The sequence below is a fragment of the Helianthus annuus genome, chromosome 17, assembly GCF_002127325.2.
Source record: "Helianthus annuus cultivar XRQ/B chromosome 17, HanXRQr2.0-SUNRISE, whole genome shotgun sequence".
Lineage (NCBI taxonomy): Eukaryota > Viridiplantae > Streptophyta > Magnoliopsida > Asterales > Asteraceae > Helianthus > Helianthus annuus.
In genome coordinates, this window is record NC_035449.2 from 189,004,839 (window position 1) to 189,020,949 (window position 16,111).

At 38.0% G+C, this 16,111-nt stretch overlaps 1 long non-coding RNA gene across 1 annotated transcript; it reads left to right on the plus strand.

Annotated features, from left to right (window-relative positions):
• The first annotated feature begins 589 nt into the window (after nucleotides 1-589).
• Nucleotides 590-3,595, plus strand: LOC118488971. The gene is made up of 2 exons (XR_004885476.1): nucleotides 590-703; nucleotides 3,384-3,595. It is a non-coding gene; the product is annotated as an uncharacterized LOC118488971 (long non-coding RNA).
• Nucleotides 3,596-16,111: the final 12,516 nt, after the last annotated feature.

Genomic DNA, 16,111 nt, shown 5'->3' on the forward strand with positions numbered 1-16,111 from the left:
TGGGCATAATACTCACTTTCAAACCAGACATGGTAGAAACTATCTAGAACCGGTTCCACTTCCAACCCGATGTATAGAAGAACCAATTCCGGGTTCAAAAAACCCGTAGGTTCCTACCCGGAACCGGTTCCAGTATAAACACAAAGAACCAATAGGATTTAAATAAAACCAAATACATTAAAACTTAAACCCATGCATCTTTTTTTTCTTTCTCGTCCATTCCTTTCTCACTTTTACTTTCTTATCTTTTCCCTTGTTAATTTAACTCGAGAAGAGAGCGTTAAAGTAAGTACTTAAATAAATCAAAATTAAGTGAAAATAAAACCAGACGAAAAAAAACCAAGTGTCAATTAAATATAATGAGGTTTGAACGAATCAAATTTTAAGTTGAAGCAAAAGAAAAAGTAATTCATTCCAAAAATCCAAAGTCTTTCAAAAGATGTATATAACCCCATATATAAACAGTAAACACACACATATTCTAACAATATAAAGCATTATTTCTCATTGTGTAATTAATAATTAATGAATATGAGATCAAAGAGTCTCATTGTTTTCTTCTTGGTTATATTCTTTGCATTTGTCATAGTTTCTTCCATAGCTACAGTTCTTCAAGCAGGAATAGGACACCAACCGGGTCCTGCCATTGGCTGGGGCGGTAGCTGGAGGTGTTGGGGTGATCGTAGATGCCACATGAGAAAAGGTCATATTTTTTTCTGTAAAAAAATATAATAATTTGTTGAAAATCAAAACCAGTTGTGCTTCTTGTATGTTTTTTTTTTGTTTTCATGGAAATGTTTTGCTCATGTTTAATTTTTTAAAACTATTCACAAAAACCTACAGTAATTTCCACTTGCTCAAAGAATTTATAACTTCACACACATTAGGGTGTCTGAGGCGCTCCCCACGTGGGGAGTATTCCCCACTTAGTTACAACCAATCAGATTATTCCATGTCAACTCCCCTCTTAAGTCCCTATTTTGCACTCAAACGTTGGCATCACTCCACTCACACAATTATTTTTTATAAAAAAAAGAAAAAAATATAATTGGTGGAAAAAGGGTGGACCCACATTGACAACCAATCACCCATTCTCTCTCTCCTCTCTCTCAATCGGTGACCACCCACCGAGCCAAGCCATCACCGCGCGGTAAAATTTTGTTGGTGGAGGTGTACCCGCACGGCAAAAGCATTCCCCGAATGGGGTCACCGAGAACGCCCCGAACACCCTTATATACTATTATAAAGAGGGTGGTAGGGATGAAAAAAGAAAAAAAAAATCCGATGTCCAAAGGGATTACCCAAAATATCCAGGATTGCAGGGTCGGCTTAAAGGGCTGGCAGGCCGCAGACTTGAGGCCTAAATCTCTGAGGGCTGAAATTAAAAAGATGATATATATATATATATATAATTTTTATTAAATATTCTAAGCGTTTTTTTTAATATATTTTAAGGTTTTTTAGGGTCCAATATTCACTACTCGAGGGCCTAAAGATTTTTTTTTTCTAAAGATTATCAGGAATTGCCCTGCGGTATGGATTGAATAAAAAAAATATTTTATAGGTATGTGATTTTGTGATGCTATGACTTATTATCCGAAACTCTATACACATTTATCCGAAGCATAACATTTATCCGAAGCATATCCTAAAGTTTCTAATTTGTGATGCTATGCATTATTTTCCGAAACTATATATACACATTTTATAGGTTGTACTAGCTTTTCATTATGTGGAATATGATTTTATTTTTAGATGTATATGTTGTTAACTAGTAATGGAACCCGCGCTTCGCTGCGGTTTGGCTAGTTAGGAGTCAAGTGGCTATCAATTGCGAAATACGATCTACCAAAAACAATAATCAGTTCGTGTATACCCTTAACTCTAAGAAAAACAAATATGACCTTTATATGTTCTTGCGCACCAAATGAAAATAGCAACAATGATAAAGTAGAATGCAAAAAGTAAAACTGAAGCGGGAAAAAAACGATGAATTCCATAGAAACACGTAGGGTTGATAAAAAGATAATACTCTAGTCTTTAAGAGGTTTTATAATCTTATAACGTAAAAAGACAAACAAAATTAACAATAAGAAAGCTTCAACTAACTCGTTGTGGCGCATTAAACTTTATAAATAAATATAATGTATTCAAAACTAAAAGAGAAATCATAAAAATATATTTAGAGAAATAATGCATTGTATTTATCTTTAAAAATAATTATATAGCTTTTCTCTTATTTTAATCAAATCATATAAAATGACTGGTATATTGAGAGAAAATGAAAAGAGGAAAATGGAATAAGATAATATCATAATATTAATTGTTTTATATACTTACATGATGATTAGTTTATCTTAGATTAAACATTAATAATATGCTATAATTAGTATATTAACAACAATACAAAGGAAATAACTAATAAGTGATAAAATAACCCAAAAGAAAAATAAGTAAAGTTAAAAATACTAAAAAAATAGCAAATAGGAGATTGCCACCTTAAAGTTACTGTACATCTCCTTTGAAAATGTAAGATATAGAATATTTGTATTCATATGCTAATAAATATGAAACTATTTTTAGAGATTTGTTTCATTTGCATATTCTGGATATCTAGTAAATTTATGGTGATGAGATACATGTAGTTTATTATATTTTAATATATTGTAGTCGTTAAAAATATAAAATTAGAATGAAAAAAATTTATACACTTGAAAATCTGCACTAGCATTTAAAAAAACTTATATGTATACCTGATATCTATGGATACCAGCCGGGAGATTAATCGACAAATATATGACAGGGTTGGCTAGGTATTGACAACGTTTTACAATCGGGTATAAGAATGAGCTTACCAATGCCCGTCGAGTTCCATACATAGTGGGTAGTTTGGGTAAAAAATGAATATAATCATGTCAAGATAGAGATATAATTATGCATCACGTGTTTATAATTACGCAACGTAGACGTGTTTTTATTAAACCAAAATTATGTATAGGATTACATACTATTATAAATATAGTAACGCACAATTATCTCTCTCTATATATATACATCCACACACATATAATATACGCACGTAAAGTATATCAATGTTCTTAAAAAATCGTTTGCGTGACATTTTATATATGAACTTTCAAGATTAAAATGGATATGATTTTATGATATAACTTTTAGTAGTTAACAAGTATATACATTTAAAAAAATGACTATTGCGCATAAATATCAAATATTGTCACCACCTCATAATAGCACTTTGCATGATTTTTCCTCTTCATATTTGACTCTATGTATGTTTGTGTGTTATGTCTTTGAGGTCAGAGATTGTTTTTTCTTTTGGATACGTATGATTACACCACCTCACATTTCCTGTATGGTAACAGTAGGCCCGCATGGGTAGGAGTACCATCACCAGATGCCGGTACCGGGGATAGTGTGGTCACCTGAAGGCTGAAGTCATGTTAAAGATGTTGTGTTGCTTATAAAGGATATGTATGTACTTTAATATCTACTTTTTTACAATAATTAGTAAGAACTAGTACCATGCGTTCAAAACTATTATTAAATCTATTATTATAAAGACACCCTTCATTAATAATGTGTACATTTTAATCATAATGAAAAATATGAAAACATGGAAAATATGAAAACATACCTGTTACAGCAGACAGTGTAGTGGAGAATCCAGTCAGAGAAGATGACATCGAGTTCGACATAGTTGTAAGTGTGATCTGGTTTCTCCTTAGGGTGTTGACTGATGATGGTGATGATGAGAACCGAATAGGGGAATTCGGTTATGGAGAAGAGGTCGAATGATGTTATGCTTATTCGGTTATGTCTAAGTATGTAACCTTTTAACCTCTACATAATTCTCCTTATATAAGCACCCAAGAGGAAACCTAATTAGTTAATAAGGGTAATATGGTCCATCAACAATTACCAACTAATTATTTAATAGGTTATTATATATTTTGATCTATATAATGTAAATGATTACTAGATTAAATATTAAACATAATATATTTAATCTTACATTCTCCCACTTATCCGAGTAATCATTCACTATGAGTATTAGATAAGCCTGATCAGGAGTTAACACTCATTTTAGCCTTAAACAAGTACTGTAGCAGAGAAATATAGCCGTTGAATCATTATGCGACTCAGGACCCCCATTAGCCATACTATAGCCTTAATTTAAAACCTAATCGTTATGATCAAAATACGCATAAGCCCTTTGTTTGATTTGTAACTTTATTTGTCTATATGCCATTATACCGGTTGAACATATTCTAAGAGACATACAAAATCAAACTGAGGAAATTTCATTAATCATAAAACATAAGCTAGTAAAATATGCTCAAATAAGGTTTTTACTAAATCCCATATTCCGAACATGTTCTTTGTAAACCTTAGGAGGGAGACCTTTAGTCATCGGATCCGCAAGCATATCTTTAGTACTAATATACTCGATACAAAGATTATTTTCCTCAACTCGTTCACGTACGAACATATATTTTGTATCAAGATATAAACCAGCTCCAGTCGAACTGTTACTGTTCGAGAAACTAACGGTAGCTGAGTTATCACAATAAAGCTTCAATGGTCTATAAATGGAATTAACAATTTTGAGTCCAGTAATCAGATTTCTTAGCAACATTCCATGACAGGTTGTGTTATAAACAACAATGTACTCTGCCATCATCGTGGAAGTTGTGGTCAACTGTTGTTTATGACTCTTCCATGAGATAGGGCCGCATGCTAACATAAAGATATAGCCCGAAGTGGATTTAGAATCAGAATAGCCCACCACTTCTAAATGATCACTTCTTCTATAAGTCAGTTTATAGTCTTTCGTCCCTTGCCGATATCGTAGTACCTTCTTAGCTGCTTTCCAGTGATCTAGTCCAGGATTAGTCTGATAACGGCCTAGCATTCCAGCAATATAAGCAATATCTGGACGAGTACAGACTTGAGCATACATCAAGCTCCCGACTACTGACGCGTAAGGTATCTGGCTCATTTGCTCCTTCTCAACCTCTGTTGTCAGACTCTGGAATGAACCAAAAACATCTCCTTTAACTACTGGAGCGACGGAGGGTTTGCACTGTTGCATGTTGTAACGTGTAAGGACACGATCTATGTAAGCCCTTTGGGACAATCCTAAGATCCCTTTGTGTCTATCTCGGTGAATTTTGATGCCAATGACGTAAGAAGCATCTCTGAGATCCTTCATGTCGAAGTTATGCGAGAGTAACCGCTTCGACGAATGCAACATGTCTAAACTATTACTTGCCAATAGAATATCATCTACGTAAAGGACAAGTATAGTAAAGTTGCTCCCACTCATCTTGAGGTAGGTGCATTGATCCACTTGATTCTTCATAAAACCTTGTTTCTTCATGACTTCATCAAACTTGAGGTACCACTGACGTGATGCTTGTTTCAACCCGTAAATGGATTTCTTCAGCTTACAAACTAGATGCTCATGGCCTTCAGGTTTAAAGCCTTCAGGTTGTTTCATGTAAGCATCTTCGTCCAAATCTCCGTTAAGGAAAGCGGTTTTAACGTCCATCTGATGCAGTTCTAAATCAAAATGAACTACTAGGGCCATGATGATCCTTAATGAATCTTTATGAGAGACAGGTGAAAACGTCTCTTGATAATCAATTCCCTCTTTCTGAGTGTAGCCCTTTGCAACCAATCTCGCTTTGTAGCGTTCAACGTTCCCATTCGGATCCAGTTTTGTTTTGAACACCCATTTACATCCTACGGGTTTGACACCGTTGGGTAATTCTACCAAATCCCAAATGTCATTTTTCTTCATGGAATCAAGCTCATCAATCATTGCTTTACTCCATTCAGAAGACTGATCACTGCTTATGGCTTCATTGTAAGAGATAGGATCATTGACCTTTCCGGGATCCATTTCAGTCAGGTAGGTAATATAATCATCCCAATTAGTAGGCCTTCTTTTCCTAGATGACCTCCTGAGTGGATTATCGGGTTCAACGTTGTCTTGGTTTTGAGCGTTTGATGTGCCTTCGTCATGAGGTATAATGGGTTCTGATTGTAGAGGTAGATTTAGAGTTGGTGCAGTAGCTTCAGGTGCAGTATTTGCATTGGGTACAAGAGGAGTAATCGGAGTAATGGCAAGCGACGAATCTCCCCCCCCCCGCGTCTTGTACTTCTTGCAATTCTTCGTAAGGGTTGGTATTGCTCCTACTGACCTTGAAATCCTCCAGGAACGCAGCACGCTTGGTTTCAACAATATGGGTGACATGGGAAGGACAATAGAAACGATAACACTTTGAATTATCAGGATACCCAATAAAGAAACAGGTAACTGTCTTAGGGTCAAGTTTCCTTAGGAAAGGATTGTAAAGTTTTGCTTCAGCAATGCAGCCCCATACTTTCATATATTTAAGACTCGGTTTCCTTCCTGTCCAAAGTTCATAAGGAGTTTTAGGGACAGACTGAGAAGGAACTCTATTGAGTATATGAACAGCTGCTTTTAATGCTTCAGTCCAGAGGAATAATGGTAAATTAGTGTTGGCTAACATACTGCGCACCATGTTCATAAGGGTACGATTTCTTCTTTCAGCGACACCATTCTGCTGAGGTGTACCAGGCATGGTGTATTGGTTCACAATCCCTTGGCCCTTACAAAACTCATAAAATGGACCAGGAGCTTGACCCACATCAGTATGTCTTCCATAATATTCACCGCCTCTATCTGATCTCACAACTTTAATATGACGATCTAATTGTTTTTCAACTTCAGCCTTATAACCTTTAAAAGTTGTTAGAGATTCAGATTTATCCTTAATAAGATACATGTACATGTAACGAGAATAATCGTCAATGAACGTGATAAATGAAGTATGTCCTGTTATGCTAGCGATTTGGTAGGGACCACTAATATCAGTATGAATGAGTTCTAATAAATTAGAGCTCCTAGTGGCACCTTTCTTATTCGCTAATGTCATTTTGCCTTTAAGACATTTGACACATGTTCCAAAATCAGAGAAATCGAGAGGAGGTAAGAATTCATCCTTTACGAGGCGATTTAATCGCTCTCTTGAGATGTGGCCTAAACGTTGATGCCACAACATGGATGAAGTCTCCAAGTCTCGTTTCTCTTTCATCTTTCATCTTTGTGAGTGATTTATTAATGTTATATGACAACAAAGATTTGGAAAAATTATCATCTAGTTCTAATCTATAGAGACCACCATCCAGAATACCAGTACTATAAAGAACAGAATCATAGAGGATAGAGAGTTTGCGATGACCATGGGAAACAATAAAACCGTCCATGTCTAACTTTGGTCCTGATACAAGGTTCTGAGTTACCTCAGGAACATATAAGGTATCATAAAGTTTAATACATAAACCAGTTTTCATAAATAATTGTAATGTTCCAATGGCCTTCACTTCTAATTCTCGATCATCCCCAACCTTAAGCGTTCTTTGGTTTCTTTCCAGCTTCCGGATTGTAAGGAATCCCTGAGTTGAATTGGTAACATGAACCATAGAACCAGAATCAAACCACCAAGAATTAGCAGGAACACTTAAATTATAGGACTCAAGTATCATAAAATAATCGTTACCTTTCTTAGCCAGCCACTCCTTAAAGTCAGGGCTTTCCTTCTGCATGTGTCCTGCCTTTTTACAGAACTTGCAGTGGATTCTGCCTAAGGAGTTCTTAGAGCTGGAAGGTGCACTTGTATTAGGATTGGGGACTTTAGAAGCATCCTTCCTCTGATGATTGTTCTTCCTACTCTTAGAGTTGGAGGTGGTGAAGTTAGCAACATTAGTAGTGCGATCCATCCTCATACGCTCTTCCTCCTGTACTCACATAGCGACTAGCTCACTCATCGTCCATTTGTCCTTCTGAGTGTTGTAACTGATCTTGAATGCTTCAAAGGACGAAGGAAGCGAAGTAATGATGAAATGAACGAGGAAACCATCACTGATTTCCATTACCAGCCCCTTCAACTTATTGGCCATGTCATTCATCATCATGATGTGTTTGCGAATGCCGCTCCTCCCATCATACTTAGTTGTAACCAGCTTGAGAATAAGGGTACTAGCGTGTGCTTTAGACGTCCCCTTGAATTGCGCCTCCACAGAAGCCAAGTAGGTTTTAGCATCTTTAGAATCAGGAATAGCTCCCCTGATGGCATTGCTTATGGACTGCTTCATAAACATGAGAGACATGCGGTTACACCTAGTCCACTTTTCATGAGTCAACTGCTCAGCAGCAGTACTTTGTGGAGTAAGGTCCGCTGGCTTATTCTCTCTTAGAGCATAGTCAAAGTCCAGCAGCCAAAGCGTAAGCATGAGAGCATCCTTCCATGCAGCAAATTTATCACCGGTCAAAGGTGGAATCCCGCAATTGGGCTCTGATAGTGGAAATAAGATGAGCAAGTTATGATACTAAGGAAGAAGTCCTAATTTGATCTAAGGGCACGTTAAACTAAGGCAGGCATAAATAATGACCATTTTTTACATTATGAAGCTGTGATATTGTCTAGTACTAACATCAAAATAATAGACTTAGTTAAAAATTCTACTTAAACGAAGACAAATCAGCTTTGGCCAGAAGTGTAATCATTTAAGCATGTGTGCAAAATGATTGTAACAAATCAGCTTTGGCCAGAAATTGAGACAATCATTTTAATTATGCACTTGTTAAGTATGCCATCTATGAAGGAATTAAATTAGATTTCGCCAGATATTAAGACATTCATGTTTATGATGCACACTTAACATAGCTTCCGTAATACTTGAACGATAAGTAGATGTATCAAATCAGCTTTGTGTAGGTCCCTTTCTTCCGGAGGATGACGAACCTAAACCTTGTTATACAAACCCACTAGCGAGTGCGGAATCCAAGCTAGCAAGCAAACCGGGATGAGACAAGTATAAACACAAACACACAAGATTTCACCGATTAACACCACTGTATTAATGCGTATGAAGGTTCCGGTTACAAGCACAATGTTTACAAATCAGTATTGCAAACTCTCACTATGTGTGTGTGTTTCGGACAGAATGCTCTCAACTTTTCTATCTCTCTATCTGTGCATCTATCTGTCTTGAACACACTGCATGGGTATTTATACCCATACACATTATGTCTGACCGAAGGATCCGATAGATGTCACGAAGGATCATCTATCGATGTTGGACCTGTCGAAGGATCAGGAATACTGATCGAAAGATCATCTTTCGATCATCTTTCGATCATGCTTCCATCGAAGGTTTCACAGTGACCTCGAAGGATCATGTATCGAGGTCTATCCATCGAAGGTTCAACTTCCGAGCTCATCGAAGGATCTAACTATCCTTCGATGAGATATCCTTCGAACCAGACATGTTACATTCATGAACAAACTGTTTGGCCAAGTCAAACTAGGAGGATAGTTGACTTGGTCAAACTCACAACGCTAACTTAGACATCGTTTTACATTGAGACTGAATACAGACAAAGTACAGACACAAGTGCACCAACAAACTCCCCCTTGGCTGTAGCTTTGTCTCGATCTTCGATGTTTGCAGATTTGTCTTGATCTTGATCATCTTTGATCTTCATGTCTTCAAGACTCTGATGTCCTTTCGAATCTTCAATGTCGGAGGATCTTCAAAGTCTTCACGTCTTGAAAGCAGAGAGTGTATCAACAAACTACCCGTATCATGTAGGAAGTGTGTTGACAAACTCCCCCTTAACATAAGCTCCCCCTTGAGTTATGCTTGTGAATGACTTGATCTTTATGAAGTGAGATCCTTGTGGTGTTGATGATGGTCTGCGGCAACTCGATCATCTTCATCTTTTGAGTGCCTTTCATGTCGTGTCTTCATTCCAAAGCTTGTCATTGACCATGTTCTCCCAGCCTTTAGAATCTGCACATGCAAGAAATCTAAACGCGTAATGAGAACAACTGCTTGGAATATAGTTAACATAAACACGACACACATATGACCATGTGTCAATCAACACCGTCCGACAGTTTGAAAGTTGAACAAATTTACCAATTTAAGTTTTAACTTTCAAAACATGCAAATTTCGACCGTTTATGAAGATTTAGTCAGTTTGGTTTTCGTTCAGGTTTCAGGTAACGAAGACTTGAGCTCCAACATCGTACGATCGAAAATAAAGCAGAAATAAAATCTTTTTGGTATTTTTGAGTTTTTCAAAAGTAAAGACTGAAAGCAGTAAATAAATATATACATACATTCTTTTTGCGAGTTTCGAGGGTAAGAGAATCATATCAGTGTACGGTCACGCCAAAACACTCTTGTTGTTCAGTTAGTTAACATTAAGATAAGCATCCTATAACAATTATCGGTATTGTTGTCCACTTAAGCTCAACTTATCAGATGTAATCATGTTTAGGGGATACGTTAAGGTATAATTTATACTTACCGACCGGTGTTCATCCACATCACGACACATTCCCGTATCAAGGTATGCACGAGGGTTCATCTTACCGGTGAGTATACCGATTATCATCTGTTTGACCGTATATGATGTGAGATTCTCACTTATTTTGTTTTGAAAACAAGCCCTTTGTGATATAATCACTTATTGATGAGGAACTTGATTTTCAATGCATGAGGGCACAGGAGCAAGTCTGTGAACAGGTCAGTACTTCCGTACAGCAGAGAGACGAACTTGACTCCCGGATAATGTGATATTTTATCACTTATTTGATTGGACATGTGATTGTTTATCACTTATTGAGGTCGAATGCAGTATGCAATATGTACACGTATGTATAGTATCATGGAAGATCTAGACTTGCGTCCCCGTTATTTTTTCGGTAAAAGATACAACCATGATACCCAGATGATAAGCAGCATAAAGACCGAATATCTCAGAACCTCGGCAATCTATCAAACGAAATTTCGGTACTAAGACCATATGCCAATGAATGGTTCCCACCTGGTCTTCAGTCGATTTAAGTTTATATCGCCCTGCACACTTTAAAATGATTGTGAGCCTACCGATACATCTTATATAGAGCTGCTTATCGTTTTTCATTTAAGGTTTAAAGAGGTTTGGATAGACCACTGATGTACTATCATTTTCTCTTTTTCTCGCCAGGAAACTCATTTTTGATTTTCTATTGTTTTTGTGTTTTTAAATTTTTCGATGTTTTTGGATTTTTCAATTTTTTTTTAATTTACTCCCCCTAAAATCAATAAACTAAGACAAATTTAAAACACAAAGGTATTTACAAAAATGATTTTCCGATGTTGGTTTACTCTTGCTTGACCTTAATGCCGTTTACCAGTAATAAATAATCAAATCTTGATTTATCAAAAGCTTTGGTAAATAAGTCGGCACGTTGGTCATCGGTGTGGACCTTAACAACATCGATTAGCCTTTTATCAAAGCAATCACGTATGAAGTGATATTTGATATCGATGTGTTTGGTCTTTGAATGCTGCACAGGAGTTTTAGTGATCTGTAATGCAGCAGAATTATCAACGAAAATAGGAGTAGTTAGGAATTCAAAACCGTAGTCCCGCAATTGTTGTTGAATCCAAAGAACTTGAGAACAACAACTTGAGGCAGCAATGTATTCGGCTTCGCATGTTGATGTAGCAACGCACGTCTGCTTCTTGCACTGCCATGTAACTAGGCGATTTCCTAAAAACTGACATCCAGCCGTTGTGGATTTACCGTCGATTTTGCATCCGCCAAAATCAGAATCACTGAACGCGACCAAGTCAAAGTTATTATCCCTAGGGTACCGTAGACCGGTGTCAGGGTAACCCTTCAAATAACGAAAAATCCTTTTGACAGCAGTAAGATGTGAGGCCTTCGGGTTGACTTGATATCTGGCAAGCAGGCATGTTGGATACATTATATCTGGTCTTGATGCTGTGAGGTACATAAGCGATCCAATCATCGCGCGGTAGTATGAGGGGCTAACGGCTTCACCCTTCAAGTCAGGAGTAATTCCATGATTTTGTGGCAGGGGGGTACCAATGGGCGTTGCATCGGACATCTGGAACCGGCTCAAGACGTCTCCAACATATTTAGTCTGATGGATGAATATCCCAGACTCAGTTTGTTTCACTTGAAGGCCCAAGAAGAAGGTCATTTCCCCCATAGCACTCATCTCGAATTTATCCTGCATGATCCGCTCGAAATTCCTACACAAAACATCATTAGTGGAACCAAAAATAATGTCATCAACATATACCTGCACCAGCAGAAGATCTCCATCTTGTTCTTTGATGAAGAGAGTACAGTCGATGAGACCCCGTCGAAAACCGTTCTCCAGCAGATAAGTAGATAAGGTTGCATACCAAGCTCGTGGTGCTTGATGAAGACCATAGAGAGCTTTGTTGAGCAACCAAACCCGATCGGGATGGATAGGATCTTCAAAACCTGGAGGCTGTTCGACGTACACCTCTTCTTCAACCACACCGTGCAAGAATGCACTTTTGACGTCCATCTGGTAGACTTTGAATCCTTTGAATGATGCATAAGCAAGAAAGATTCGAATAGCTTCCAGACGTGCAACTGGTGCATAAACTTCGTTGTAATCAATACCCTCTATCTGACGAAAACCTTGAACGACCAATCTTGCCTTGTTACGAATAACCACTCCACGGTCGTCCTTTTTACATTTGAAGACCCATCGTGTGCCAATCTTCTTGTAGTTCTCAGGTCTTTCAACAAGCTTCCAAACACCAAACTTTTGAAATTGCTGAAGTTTTTCCTGCATAGCTTCAACCCAAGCACTGTCTTTTAATGCTTCTTTCCACGATTTTGGTTCTTCTTGTGATACGTAACACGCGAAGGACCAATCATTTTGAAGACCAGATTCTCTTATAGCTGAATAGAAACCAGCATTCCGGTTGTTTCTCAGCTGATTACGCGTCTGCACACCGCGATGGACATCTCCTATAATATTCTGCTGGGGGTGGGTATCATGAATCCTCATTTCAGGATTATCCGGCACACGAGCATTGATACCCAAATTGTTAAGATTAAGATCAACAACCAAATCTACACCAGGAATTTCTGTAGAAGAGGATGCATTCCCTTCAGCAGTATCCACATTCTGCACATGAGGTGTATCAACAGAAGCACCTTGAACAGGAGCCACTGGAGCCGAAGAACCTTCAGCTGCATCATGATATTCATCATCTTCAGAAGATTCATTATAATCAGCAGCATCTTCATAAACCTCATTTTGAACCATATTGTTGACAGATGAAGAAGCTTGTGGGTCAACAATAATAGGTCTAACCAATGGCGAGTCAGTAGCGTTGTCACTTTCAAACAACATTCTAGCAGCTGCTGATTCCACGTCAAAGGTTGGCAGATTGAAGGAGTCAAATAGCCCATCATAATCGAACATCCACGGATCACCCGGAGCCCAAACAGGACTCGTGTACCTTTGAACTCTCACCTCGCTCCATAGCTCAATCTTTTTGGTAGCTAGATTCCAAACACGAAAATTTGGAGTGGCATATCCAACAAAGAAACCATCGATAGCCTTCGCTCCAAATTTGCCATCCGGCTCAATCAAAGTACATGGAGCACCAAACGGTTCAAGGTAAGAAAGATCCGGTTTCCTTTTCTGAAGGAGTTCGAAACAAGTTTTGCCATGTCTCTTTACTGTAAGAACTCTGTTTAACGTGTAGCATGCAGTCGATACAGCCTCTCCCCAGAATTGAATAGGGAGTTCCGACTCTACTAACATTGTTCTTGCAGTTTCTATAATCGTCCGATTCTTCCTCTCTGCGACACCATTTTGTTGTGGAGTATAACGAGAACTGTACTCATGAAGAATGCCTTTAGAAGTACAAAACTCATCCATAACTTGATTCTTGAATTCGGTTCCATTGTCGCTTCGGATCCTCTTCACTTTCAACGAATAGAGATTCTCCAACATTGTAAGAAGATCCTTGAGGATGCCAGGAGTTTCACTCTTGTGTGCCATGAAGGATACCCAAGAAAATCTAGAGTAGTCATCAGTAACTACTAGACAATAGGCGTCACCGAACATTGTTTTGTGTTTCATAGGTCCAAAAAGGTCCATATGAAGACGTTCGAGAGGCATGCTGACTGTGTTGATTTTCTTCAAAGGATGGGATTTCTTCGTTTGCTTCCCTTTTTGGCACGAGACACAGATATCTTGTAGATGAAAACTTCTCACAGGCACACCATTCACAAGATTATTTTTCACCAAATGGTTCATCTTCCTCAAGTGAATGTGTCCCATTCTTCTGTGCCAAGATATAGACTCCTTTTCCGTGGCTTTAGAGACAAAACAAGTGACTTGTGCAGAAGTTGTAATCGCCTGGCTCATATCGAGAATATAAAGATCATTAACTCTCGGAGCCGATAAGAGAATCCATTCTTGTGGAATTTTAAATCCAGGTTTCAGCACATAACATCCAGCATCATCGAAAATCACTGAAAACTTTTTATCGCAGATTTGCGACACACTCAGAAGATTGTGATCAATTTGCTTCACATAATTGATCTTATCAAAACACACGATACCATTGGAAATACTTCCTTCTCCAGTGATATATCCACCTTTATCACCTGCAAATGCAACATACCCTCCTCTAATATTTCTCACGTCGTATAGGAGCCGTAAGTCGCCAGTCATGTGCCTTGATGCTCCACTATCAACAATCCAATGACTATTAATAGTTCCTCCTGGAACACCCTGCACATGTCATTTGAGAACATCAGTTGAGGATGGGGACCCAAGCCTTAGTGGTCTTGGGTCGTCCCTGAGCATCACGATATGTGATCTCAATCTCTTGATGATTTTTGAGAACCACTGCTCCCCCTGAATTGTCACCCGCTTTAGGTATCCAAGTTTGTTTTTGTCTACCAGATTGATTTTTATAAACATATTTTGAAGTTTCTGGTTTTACAGGATGTGACACACTTGGTTCCCTTTTAACTGTTTTAACTTCAGATTTTAAAGCCTTTTCAACAGTCTTTATGTGCTTACGTCGTTGTTTAGTTTCTTTTTCTTTCACTGTTCGTTTATCATGTTTAGGTGAAACTGGTCGACGTTGAGGGTGGGCCGTTTCAGGTGGAGCTCTTTCAACAAAATTTGGTTTGGGCAAATTTCTGCATTCTTTAATGATGTGCCCAACCTTCCCACATTTGAAACAAGTTCTCCTTTCAACAAACTTAGGAGAATTTGTTCGACTAGCAGATGTCGAACCTGTAGAACCTGAGGTACCTGCTCTTTCATCACACCCGTTTGTGTGTTGGGTGTAATTGTTATCGCTATTACATTTCAAAATTTTGACTTTTTGTACAAAATCGGTGTTTGATTTGTTTTCAAAAGTCTCAACTTTATCCGTACCCCTTGATGCTACAAATTTAACATCTTTTGCTTTCTTCTTGTAACGAGCTCCTTTTGATTCAAACTTAGCCTTTGGCTGTGGAGCTCGTTTGACTGGTTGTTTACCATTAGAAGCACCAGGTTGTTGAGTGGTTGATGATTTTTGTTTACCACCAACCAACGTGCACAACACATTACTGCTTTTAACAGTAGACACAGTCTCATTTTCAACTGTGACAGGATCACTTGCTTGCTTTATGACTGAAGGGACTGCAGGAGAGTCAGGATCACACAGAATGTGATTCTCAAGTGGAATTTCTACTCCTTTACCTTTGTCAAGCAATTTATCCTGATCACTTACATCCAAATCTGTTTCATCATCCGATGACTCATAGTCCTCAATAATGGGAGCACCATGTTTCACGGATGTTGAAGGTTCATGTTCTTCTGAGGATGTGTTTGAGGAACTGTCCGATTTGAACCCTAAACCAGTAGTAAATTCCTCAAAATTTAGAGGCACACGGGGTTCATATCGGGGCATTTCCTCCTCATCGGGCATCTTGGTATAATTATTCATCAATGGAGGCGGACATTTCTTATACCCTATGCCCTTCAGATTTCCCTTTGGTTGTTGAACTTCAATGATGTGATCAAGCACAAATTGGGAGTTAGAATAACTTTCCAATTTTTGTTTGATCGCATCATGCTCGCATCGGGCAATGGCTAATTGCTTTTTAGTTTCTTCCACAATGTTAATATATTCATTT